This window comes from Rousettus aegyptiacus, unplaced genomic scaffold (genome assembly GCF_014176215.1).
Source record: "Rousettus aegyptiacus isolate mRouAeg1 unplaced genomic scaffold, mRouAeg1.p scaffold_m13_p_4, whole genome shotgun sequence".
NCBI lineage: Eukaryota > Metazoa > Chordata > Mammalia > Chiroptera > Pteropodidae > Rousettus > Rousettus aegyptiacus.
The window spans coordinates 116,639,443-116,650,926 of record NW_023416307.1 but is presented as its reverse complement, the minus strand read 5'-3'; the positions used below and the strand labels follow the sequence as shown (position 1 = coordinate 116,650,926).

At 38.3% G+C, this 11,484-nt stretch overlaps 1 pseudogene; it reads left to right on the top strand.

Moving 5' to 3' along the window:
- Positions 1–10,971: 10,971 nt before the first annotated feature.
- Positions 10,972–11,090, top strand: LOC118602120 (annotated as a pseudogene).
- Positions 11,091–11,484: the final 394 nt, after the last annotated feature.

Sequence of the window (11,484 nt, the reverse complement as noted above, 5' to 3'; positions counted from 1 at the left end):
AATGTTATATCTCTATGTACAAGCTATCAGTCACTCCTTAAACTATGAATGAAATTTTCCTGGAGCATAACTCAAATACACAAAAATCCAGAATCCAGGGTAAGCTATATGATTCTCACATGGGAAAGGGCAGATGGGTCCTGTAAGAGTAAGAAGTCATCTCACCACAGGAGTTGCCAAACTTTAAGTCCAATTGCAGGCAACTCTGAAACAATAAGATCTGGGGGGAAAATAGATAAACCAGAAAGATCTGCTTAGATTTTTTATGAAAACACCTTTTCAAACCAGAAACTCCCACTTTTAATTCACAAAATAACTAGAACAGAAGAGTTTAACTCCTTAAAATTGTTCACGAATATTATATATGGTAACTCAAGTACTCATTATAAACCAAAACACATAAATCCTAATTTACTGATTCAACCAATATTTACTGAGTGCCTTCTATGTATTCAGCTCTTGGATAATAATGAGTCAGATAAAAATTCCTACCCTCATGGAGCTTACATTCCATCATCTTACTCATCCTAGGTAAGCCACAGTTACTGCAATTGGACTTGAATCAATAAATGTTTATTTTCAGAATTTTATTTGGTAACAACAATCGAGATCCAATTGCTGAAGATTCCGAAATTTTAAGAATATCCATTCAAAAGAGCAAGTGATCACACTAATCCTTCTATTGCATTCTGAGTTCATTTATATTTTACAAACTTGGCTAACAAAACCATTTCCTCTTCAGACCCAGAAGTCTTTTATCTATAAAAACTTGAATCAGAAGAGTAGTCAGTAAAAATAGGACAAATGTAACAAAATCTCTCAAGTCAAAACAGAAAGCTTTATCTTTGAGACTAATAGGTGATACCCTTCTTCTTAACTCATCATAACATAAAGTCTCAATATTAGCTTCTAAAGCTTTCTGAAGGGAGAAAAAAAAGCAGAGATAAATGGAACAAGAAATGGAAAGACAAAAACAGAAAGAGAGGCAGAGAGACAAGGAGACCAACAAAGGTAGAGGCAGAAAACACCAAGGTCATTCTATTTATAACTATGAGGGAAGGGGACCTAGTTTCAGACCAATGGATATCAAAAGGGGTATATCAAGACTCTTTAATTCAAATTACAAAGTAGCCTACCCAAATGGACAAGTAAAAATGAGAATTTATCTGTTCGTGTCATTAAAAGTTCAGGGATATGGCTGGCTTCAGATACAACTAATTTTAAACCCTGAATGATATAGTCTAAAATCAGTTTCTCTTATCTTTCCAGACTGTCAGCTTCATTCTCAGAGAGGCTCCACCACTGTGCTTTCAAAACCACTACAGCAGCTCCAGGCATTACATCTTCTTTTGTTGAAGTCCAGCTAAACAATAAAAATCTACTGCCCAAGATTCCCAGGAACCAAATCCTACTGTATATTCTTAATCCGTGTTGGGTCAGGATTCTCGTGGGTAAGGGAGTGTGAGGTGCTGATTGGTTTGAGTCTAGTCTGATGCTCCTACCCCTACCTGAGCCCCTTTCAAATCTCCTAGAATGAACACGTGGGCGAGAGTGATTGTCCATAGAGAAATCAGAGAACAGTGACCAAAAGGAGGAATGAGTGCCGAAAGACCAAAAAATAATTCATGTCCACTAGAGGCAGTGTTTATTTGCATGTAAGCGAAGAAACTAAATTAGAATTCCTTTAAACTTAGAACCATTGAAAGATAAGACAACACCTAGATACAATAAAGACAAAGAGATGTTTGGGTAGAACAAAAAAGGGAACAAGTTTAGACTATGCTATCAAGCATCGGATTTGTTACTTTCACTATCTATGCCTTGTATGAATTATAAAAATGCGAAGAAATGAAAAGAGGCTTGGTGGAAGATGGCAGACTAGGTAAAAGAAGGGTTCACCTCCTCCCAGGTCCACATCGAAATTACAATTAAATTACAAAATGATCAACGTGGAGAATAACCTGAAATCCATCTGATCATAACATCCACATCTTATTATATATAGGAGGCACATTGAAGCTGGTAGGAAGGGCAAAGTTGCAAATCAAGCTGGACCCGCACCCGCGCCGGTGCTGGAGGTTGGCTGGGAGGGAGAGCAGGGCTGCAGAGGCTCTTCTGAAGGAGAGAGGGATCCTGGTCTCATTTAAGGGCTCCCCAGCCCAGGGTCCCAACCCAGGAAATAGGAGATACCAATAACTCTGTCTGTAAAAACCAGAGGGGACTCTGGCCATCTGGGTGAGACAGAAGGAGACTGAAACCCTAGATGCCTCTTTGAAGGACCCGTGCACAGACTCTCTGACCTACAGAAACTCACCCAAGACACCGGCCATGGGTCAGAGACTTGCATGGGGTTCATACTGAGAAAGTCTGCATTATCTGGCACCAGAATGAGGGCTGGAAGGACAGCTACCATTGTGCCTTAGTGCAGCCCCCTAGCAGGCACTCTACAGACCACTTTAGCTTGACTGTGCAGACCCCTTCCACAGGGCCATTAGGAAGCGCTGGCCTGAGGAGATCAGCATGCCCCACTCAACCTGTACATTGCCCATGACTTTTGTTGCTTGTTGGCTGCTACGCCCTGTGCTTACTCAGGGCCAAGCATTCCCAACTGGCGACAGCACTGTGAGCCACATTTCTAAGACAGGGTCAGGCAGATCACTGCTACCAACACAAACTTGGGTGGATCTCAGGGATCTGTGGGCCAGTCTCAGACAGCAGCTGGTCTTGCTGTAACCTGGGACTTCTGTGGGAATGTGCGAACAGTTACCAGAGTTGCAGCAAGACTGAGACTGTAGTGATCTGACTGCCATCGTCTCTCTGAGAACCCACCCCACCCTAACCATAAATTGCCCCAGGTGGCCCATTGACAGTGAATTGCCTCAGCCCTGCTCTCCGCAGCTCCATCTACCAATGCATGCAGGCAACAAACTTTGGCTAGCACAAGGCAGGCATGGAAATTAGTAGCAGGCAGAGCTCTGCTGCCTGCAAGAGTTGCAATATTGCATCCAGGGAGCTCAGGGGTCTATGGGATTCACCCAGACGGCAACTGGTCTCACTGTGATCTGTGACTACAGTGGAAACACTCGGGCACAGAAGTTGCAACAAAACTGAGGATGTATTGGCTGAATGGCCTTTGTCTCCCTGAGATTCCTCTTTACCCAAGCCACAAAGTGCCTGCAGCCCATTGACAGGCAGCCTCCCATGCCCTGTTTGGCTCTGGGGTTGCACAGTCTGTGCAAGAAACAGACCTTGGCTAGCACAGTGAGTGCATTTTGGGGGAAACAGTAGTGGGCAGACCACTGCTGCCTGTACGAGCTGCAATATCTCTTGAGGGGATCGCAGAGTCTGTATTGGCCTGACAGACCCTTGACTCTCTGAGCTCCTCCTCGATCCAATATGAAAAGTGTCCACCACATGTTGATAGGCAGCATTCAGGCCCAAGGTAGGCAGCAGCTGACCTTACTATGATTGGAAACTTGTACAGGGAGCCACAGAGACAGCGCTGGCATGTAAACTGACTCTGCAGTGTCAGGGGGAAATTTATTCAATAGACCCAGTAGACTGCTGGGGTCCCTGCACCAACTAACACGCATATCACCCAGAGGCTCTTCCAGTTTCATAGACTTATGGGCAACTTCATAAGTCTCTTCACAGGTTGTGTCAGACCTGGAGGACCACTGGTCCCTCAGCTAAATTGCCCTAGATCAGGGACCAGGGATAACTGTACTACTACCTATAGCATTATCTCATCCACTTACCTATAGATCCAGCATAGGCAACAACCATCTACAGATCATGCTGTAGTTCCCACCAGGTAACCCTGAGAAATCAAAAGCAGTGGCTGACCCTGACCTATGGGGGAGCCCCTCCCAAAAGGCCACAAAACCAGTGCATCTCGAGGCTGGCACCAGACTATAATGGAGCAATTCTGGACTAGCTCCATTAGTGGTACACACAAAGGGTAGTTGCAACAAGTACATAAGCCTGCTAGTGCAAATCCCACTCACAGGGGTCAGCCCCCACATAGCAACTCTTACCCTGTGGGGTGCAGCCAGTTCCCACAATTAGCCTGAGCATTAATCCCATCCACTGATGTACTAACAATAAAGGCTTGGTAACAACAGAAGATCACACATAACCCACACAAAGATCATGCCCTGAGCCCCCAGCATAGGGGATCAAGGAGCATGCACCACTGGGCCACACAGGATACCTTCCACATTAGGCCATCTGGCCAAGGCTGAGAGACAAAACAAGTATTCCTGACACATAGAAACGAACACAGAGAGGCTAATAAAATTAAGAGAAAAAAAAAAAAAGAAACATGCAACAAATTAAACAACAGGAGAAAACTCCAGAAAATAAGCTAAATTAAATGGAGGCAAGCAACCTACCAGAGACACAGTTCAAAATAATGCTCAACAAATTTAGGGGGAGAATGGACGAGCACAATAGGAACTTCAACAGAGAGATAGTAAGCATAAAAAAGGACATAGAAACAAACAAATAAAAAGGTCATAGAAACCATAACAAAGAACCAGACAGAAATGAAAAGTACAGTAACTGAAATGAAGAATACACTAGAAGGATTAAACAGTACATTGAACGAAGCAGATCGAACCAGCAAATTCATAGACAAGGTAGCAGAATACAGCTAATCAGAACAATAAAAAGAAAAAAGATTTTTTAAAAAATCAGGATAGTTTAAGAGACCTCTGGGACATGAAGCGTAACAATATTCGGCTCATAGGAGTATCCAAAGGAGAAGAGAGAGCGCAAGGGATTGAGAATCTTTGTGAAGAAATAATGACAGAAAACTTCCCTAATCTGGCAAAGTAATTAGACATACAAGCTTAGGAAACACAAAGAGTCCCAAACAAGAGGAATTCAAACAGATCTACACCAAGATACATCATAATTAAAATGCCAAAAGTGAAAGACAAAGAGAGAATCTTAAAAGCGGCAAGAGAAAGGCAGCTGGTTACTTACAAGGGTACCCTCATTAGAATGTCTGCTGATTTTTCAATGAAAACTTTGCAGGCCAGAAAGGACTGGCAAGAGATACTCAAAGTTATGAAAAGCAAGATCTACAACCACAAATACTCTACCCAGCAAGACTTTTGATTAAAATGGAAGAGCTTCCATAAAGCACTTCCCAGATAGGAAAAAACTTAAGGAATTCATCACCAACAAGCCAGTATTACAAGAAATGTTAAAGGGACTTCTGTAAAAAGAGAAAGGTAAAAATAAAATAGAAATAACAAATAATAATAATAAAATGACAGTAACTATGTACCTATCAGTAATCTCTTTAAATGTAAATGGATTAAATGCTCCAATCAAAAGGCCTAGGGTAGCTGAATGGATAAGAAAACAAGGCCCATGCATATGCTTTCTACAAGAAATCCACTTTAGATCAAATGACACTCACAAACTGAAAGTAAAAGGATGGAAAAAGACATTTCATGCAAATGGAAATGAAAAAAAAAGCCAGGGTAGTGATACTTATATCAGATAAAACAGACTTTAAAACAAAGGCTATAATAAGAGACAAAGTAGGGCATTACATAATGATAAAGGGATTGATAAATCAAGAGGACATAACCCTAGTAAACATATATGAACCAAACATAAGAGCAACTACATAAAAGGAGAGATCAACGTAATATTCTCATAGTAGGAATCTTTAACACCCCATAGACATCAATAGATAGATCTTCCATGCAAAGAATCAACAAAGAAACAATGGGCCTAAAAGACACACTAGTCCAGATGGATTTAATAGCTATTTTCAGAGCATTTTACCCCAAAGCAGCAAAATATACATTCTTCTCAAGTGCACACAGAACATTTTCCAGGATAGACTACATGTTAGGACACAAAACAAGTCTCAATAAATTTAAGAAGACTAAAATCATATCAACCATCTTCTCCAATCACAATGGTATAAAATTAGAAATCAACTACAAGAAAAAAACTGGAAAATACACAAACACATGGAGGCTGAATAATATGCTACTAAACAATGAATGGGTTATCAATGAGATCAATGAAGAAATCAAAAGATACCTAAAGACAAATGAAAATGAAAACACAGCAACTCAAAATCCGTGGGACACAGCGAAAGCAGTCCTAAGAGGGCAATTCATAGCAATACAGGCCTACCTCAAGAAACAAGAAAAAACCTCAAGTAAACAATCTGACTTTACACTTAAAAGAACCTGAAAAGAACAGTAAATAAAGCCCAAAGTGAATATAAGAAAATAATAAAGATCAGAGTGGAAATAAATGAAATAGAGTCTAGAAAAATACAAAAGATTAATGAAATCGAGAGACGGTTCTTTGAAAGGATAAACAAAATTGACAGACCCTTAGCCAGATTCATCAAGGAAAAGAGAGACAGGACTCAAATAAATAAAATCAGAAATGAAAAAGGAGGAATAACTACAGACTCCACAGAAATATAAAGAATCATAAGAAAATACTATGAGCAATTATATGCCAACAAATTGGACAATCTAGAAGAAATGGACACAGCTCTAGAAACATACAATCTCCCAAGAGTAAATAAAGAAGAAACAGAAAATCTGAACCAACCAATTACCACCAATGAAACAGAATCAGTAATCAAAATCCTCTCAAAAAACAAAAGTCCTGGACCAGACAGCTTCATAGATGAATTTTACCAAACATTCAAAGGAGAATTAAAACCCATTCTTCTCAAACTATTCCAAAAAATTTAAGAAGAGGGAAGGCTCCCTAACTCTTTTTATGAAGCCACCATTACTTTGATTCCAAAACCAGACAAAGTTATTACAGAAAGAAAGAAAGAAAGAAAGAAAGAAAGAAAGAAAGAAAGAAAGAAAGAAAGAAAGAAAGAAAGAAAGAAAGAAAGAAAAGAAAGAAAACTATAGGCTGATATCTCTCATAAACATTGATGCCAAAATCTTCAACAAAATATTAGCAAACCGAATTCAGCAACACATTAAAAATATCATACATCATGATCAAGTTGGATTTATTCTTGGGATATAAGGTTGGTACAATATCTGCAAATCAATTAATGAGATACACCACATTAATAAAGATAAAAACCATATGATTATATCAATAGATGCAGTAAAAGTGTTAGAAATAATCCAGCATCCATTTATGCTTTGAAAGAAAACTTGACTTTTCACATCTTGAAAAAAGGAAGTTATTGAAGAAATAAAAGCATTGCTCTGAGACCTGATATTTGAGTATCTTGAGGCCTGTTAGGCCATTTTATGAAGATATGCACCACATTTTGTCAAATCTAAGATACCTGGGCTTGACCCTAAGATTGTCTTATGTAGCACTAAGAAAAAAAAGCTGCCAATTAGACTGTGGTATAGTACCAATTATAAGATGCGACCCAATATTGTAGATATTAAAGTAGGAAAAATATGCATCTTAGCACTAATTAAATATGGTTTTAAAAAAAGGTTAAAAACTATTGGTGAAAATAAAGCATCTTCTAAATTAGACAGGCAATGGTATATAGTACAGAATATGATTCTGGTCTTCAAATTAATTAGGACTAATCTAATCATGGGCAAAGGAAATGCCTAAAATTGAATGAAAACTTCTGTTTATTGGTTATTAAATGTGGATTCTTCTGAGGAGAAATTTTTTGGCATTCATGAAACCAATTCTCATCAGAACAATTCTTCTGTGACCCTCATATGTTTACGTGTCACTGCTTATAAGTAGTCACTTTTTCTGAATACCTGACAATTTAAATACTAGGAAAACCAAACGATTAACTCTAAAGGCCAAAGTTGTCCAAGAGAGTTAGGAACCTTCTGCAACAATAATGACAACCAAAATAGTATTAAAAATAATAATAGCTGATATTGATTCTATGCTTATTATATTCCTGACACTGTTCTATATGCTTCTACAGTATTACCTCATTTAATATGTTCGGGCTAAGAGTAAAAAGTGTATCCCCAAATGGAAGCCACAGGAAGGCTCGCCAGTATGTAGACAGCAATGGCTTTCTTTCAGAACTTGGAACGTAAAGCTCACTTTCTGTCCTGGGGTCACTGAACGTGATGTTCCCTTTGGCTAGAATGTTCTCCCCCAACTCTCCCTGCATGCTTCTGCTTTTTCGAATCTCTGTCCCTTCCCAGAGCCATTTACACACTACCTAAGGGAGGTCTCTCCTTTTTACTTTCTCAATAGACAACTATTCTTTTCCTTTCTAGCATTTACTCCAACCTAAAATTATGTATTTATTTGTACATTTACCTAAAACAAGCACCAGCACTTACCTGCACTTATTATGTGCAAACAATATGCCAAATGCTTTGAGTCTGATATATCATTTTAGCCTCACAACAGTCTGTAATATTGTGATTTATAATAAGAAAGATATATTTGATCTTCATCCCCATTTCTGACACAGAACTTTTAAAACCCTTAGAATTTCCTAAATGATAAGAGTGATAAAAAGTGTCTTGATACTCATAGCAAATTCCTTTCAACCACAACTGAGTTTATGTTAATGAAGTGACTTTGAGAACACACATAATGGTGGAGGCTGGTTTCAGATAAACCAACCATGTGATTGGAACTTTCAATCTCACCCCCAATTTCAGGTAGCTAGAGATTGAGTTTAACCACCAGTGGTCAATGACTTAATCAATAATGCCTATGTGATTAAGCAACCATAAAAATTCAAAAGGGCAATGCCTAGAGAGCCTTGCTGGTTGGTGAACACATGGAGATGGGGGAGAGTACGCATTTGGAGAACATGGAAGCTCCATGCTCCTTTCCCCTTACCTATGTCCTATGCATCTCTTTTATCTGGCTATTCCCAAGTTATATCTTTTTAAAATAAACCAGTGATCTAATATGTAAAATATTTCTGAGTTCTGTGAGCCAAATTAATGAAATCCGAGGTGAGCCTCCTTGGATCTTCCAATCTATAGCTGGTTAGAAAAACAGGTGACAACCTGAACTTGTAATTGGAAACTGAAATGAGGATCAGGCAGGGGGAAGTCTTGTGGGACTGAATTCTTAACCTGTGGGATCCGACAGTATTTCCAGATAAAAAGCATCAGAATTGAGCTCAATTATAGGACACTCAGCTTGTTTTAGAGAATTGCTTGCTGTGGGGGAAAAAAAAAACCCACTTGTTGGAATTGGAGTCAGAACTATTACAAACCTATAACCTATTTTTCACATTTTATATATAAGAAAGCAGAGGCATGAGGAGGTTTTGAAATTCAGTGTTCACTCAGCTAGCCAGTGGAGGCACTGAGATTTGAAGCCAGACAGCCTAACTCCAAAGACAGTAAAAACTTGTTTTATGGCTACCCCACTAACCTAGGTTACATGAGAACAAAGAATATGTCTTGTTTCTTCATTACTACATTCTAGGTTTCTATCATGGTACTTGTTACATGCATAACATTCAGCATTACATGCTGAAAACATTTGTTGAAAAAAATAAGCATATACATAAATTAATAATAAAGGAAATGTAGGCAACAAAAAGTTCTGAGAATTTTAAAGAAAAAAATGTGAAATTGATTAATGTATTCATTATTTTTTTCTATTAAATTAAAACTGTTCATTATTCACTTTTAATAGTGGAACACTTTGGTTTTTAACTCACAGAAAATAATGAGGTTTTTTTTGCCAGTATAGAAACCCTGGACTAGTTGAAATCAGAAGCCTCAAGAGCCTGTGAATCTGGTACTCTTGCCTATAAATGGCCAGCCCTGCCCCACCCATGGGGTACTCCACATAGATCCTTGCTAGATCTGCTACATGGAAACGGAGGTCGCAATGTGGTCTTCAAATATTTATCCCCTGGAAAGAACAGGGCCACAAAAGACCCCACGAATCCCTACCAGAACTTTCCATGGGCACCCTCAGATGTTTTATACCTATAAGACAGTACTGGAGTGAAGAACAGTAATTTTATCAGTTCTTTAAACTGCTGGTGACAAATATTTAAACAGCACAAACACTTGGATTAAGCAGCGCATTTCTCCATACCCCATTCCCTGCATCGGTAACACCTCTAAACTGAACTCAGAGACTGACTGATACCATACTTCCATCTTAATGCATTCAAGGATTCTTTTGAAACCATCAGCAAAAGCTAATCTCAGACCTATAGCATAGGCAAAGGACCAGCAAATTTTTTCTTCAAAATATGAGAAAAATATTTTAGTCTTACAGGCCGCATGGTCTCTGTCACTATTCAACTCTGCCATGTAGTATGAAAGCAGCCACAGACAATATGGAAATAAATAGGCATAGCCACACCCATTTGTTTATGTTCCAATAATATTTTATTTATAAAAACAGCCTGACTGGTCTATAGGGCTGTAGTTTGCTGACCGCTAGGCATAGACATTTAATTAACAATTGCTGTGATTCAATTTTCTGATAAAATCTTTCTGATTAAACTTTGATGTCATCATGCTTAAATTTTCAACCTATTCTATTCTATGCTCTTTGGAAAGTCTCAGAAAAAAGCATTAATAGAAGAGACCAAGAAGGTGCAGATAATAAATAGCATTTGCATGAAAAATGCAATCATTTCTACGGTTTGCTCTTTGCCTGTCAAATATATATATATATTTGTGTGTGTGTATATATATATACACACACACAATGCATATATAAATATATATGCATTATTTTCTGAGAAGACTAACTCAGAATTTCCCCCATTATCTTAAATAAAATATAGAATGTTTATTGTTGAATTTCTTTCCTTGTCAAATATATTAATGGACAAAGAAATGAGGGAATTACTATCAACTCTGTTAAACTCTGTACAAAAGATAAATTAATAGTTTGTATTTTGATTTACTATTGTATAGAAATTTCATTCTATAATTTCTGCATGGACAATTAATAAAACTGAGAGGTCATTTTAATTATGCAGCATTTCCATAAGATTTTATTCTCTTTAAGAACTAAGAAGTCTATAGCCATGCTACCCTGAAAAAGCCCAATCCTGTACGATGTCAGAAGCTAAGCAGGGTCGGGCCTGGTTAGTACTTGGATGGGAGACCACCTACCAAGACCAGGTGCTGTAGGCATAAAAAATAAATAAAATAAAAAATAAGGGATCGTAGACTGACAAGGTCCTTGCAATCTGTGAGGTCAACCAAGGGTTGCCTCGCAAGAACTTTAAGTGGCTGAGGGAAATAGTCAAAGGACATAATTTTGCTTATTCACAGAAACAGTAATCTTGCGGTCTCTTTTCAGTTACTGTAGGATGGTGTTAGCTGCTTGGAGAGATTTTAGATTAACAATGACTCGCTTGTGTTCAAATATTTTTTTGGCATTTTAAAAGGATTACCATTCTGTCTTTTTTAACAGATTTCTGCATCAATCTTTTACAACAGGTCCAATACAAAACACCCTTTGAAGTCCCTACAGAATCCACCTAACATCTTATAGTAAATGTCAACACCATAACCACCAGGGTCC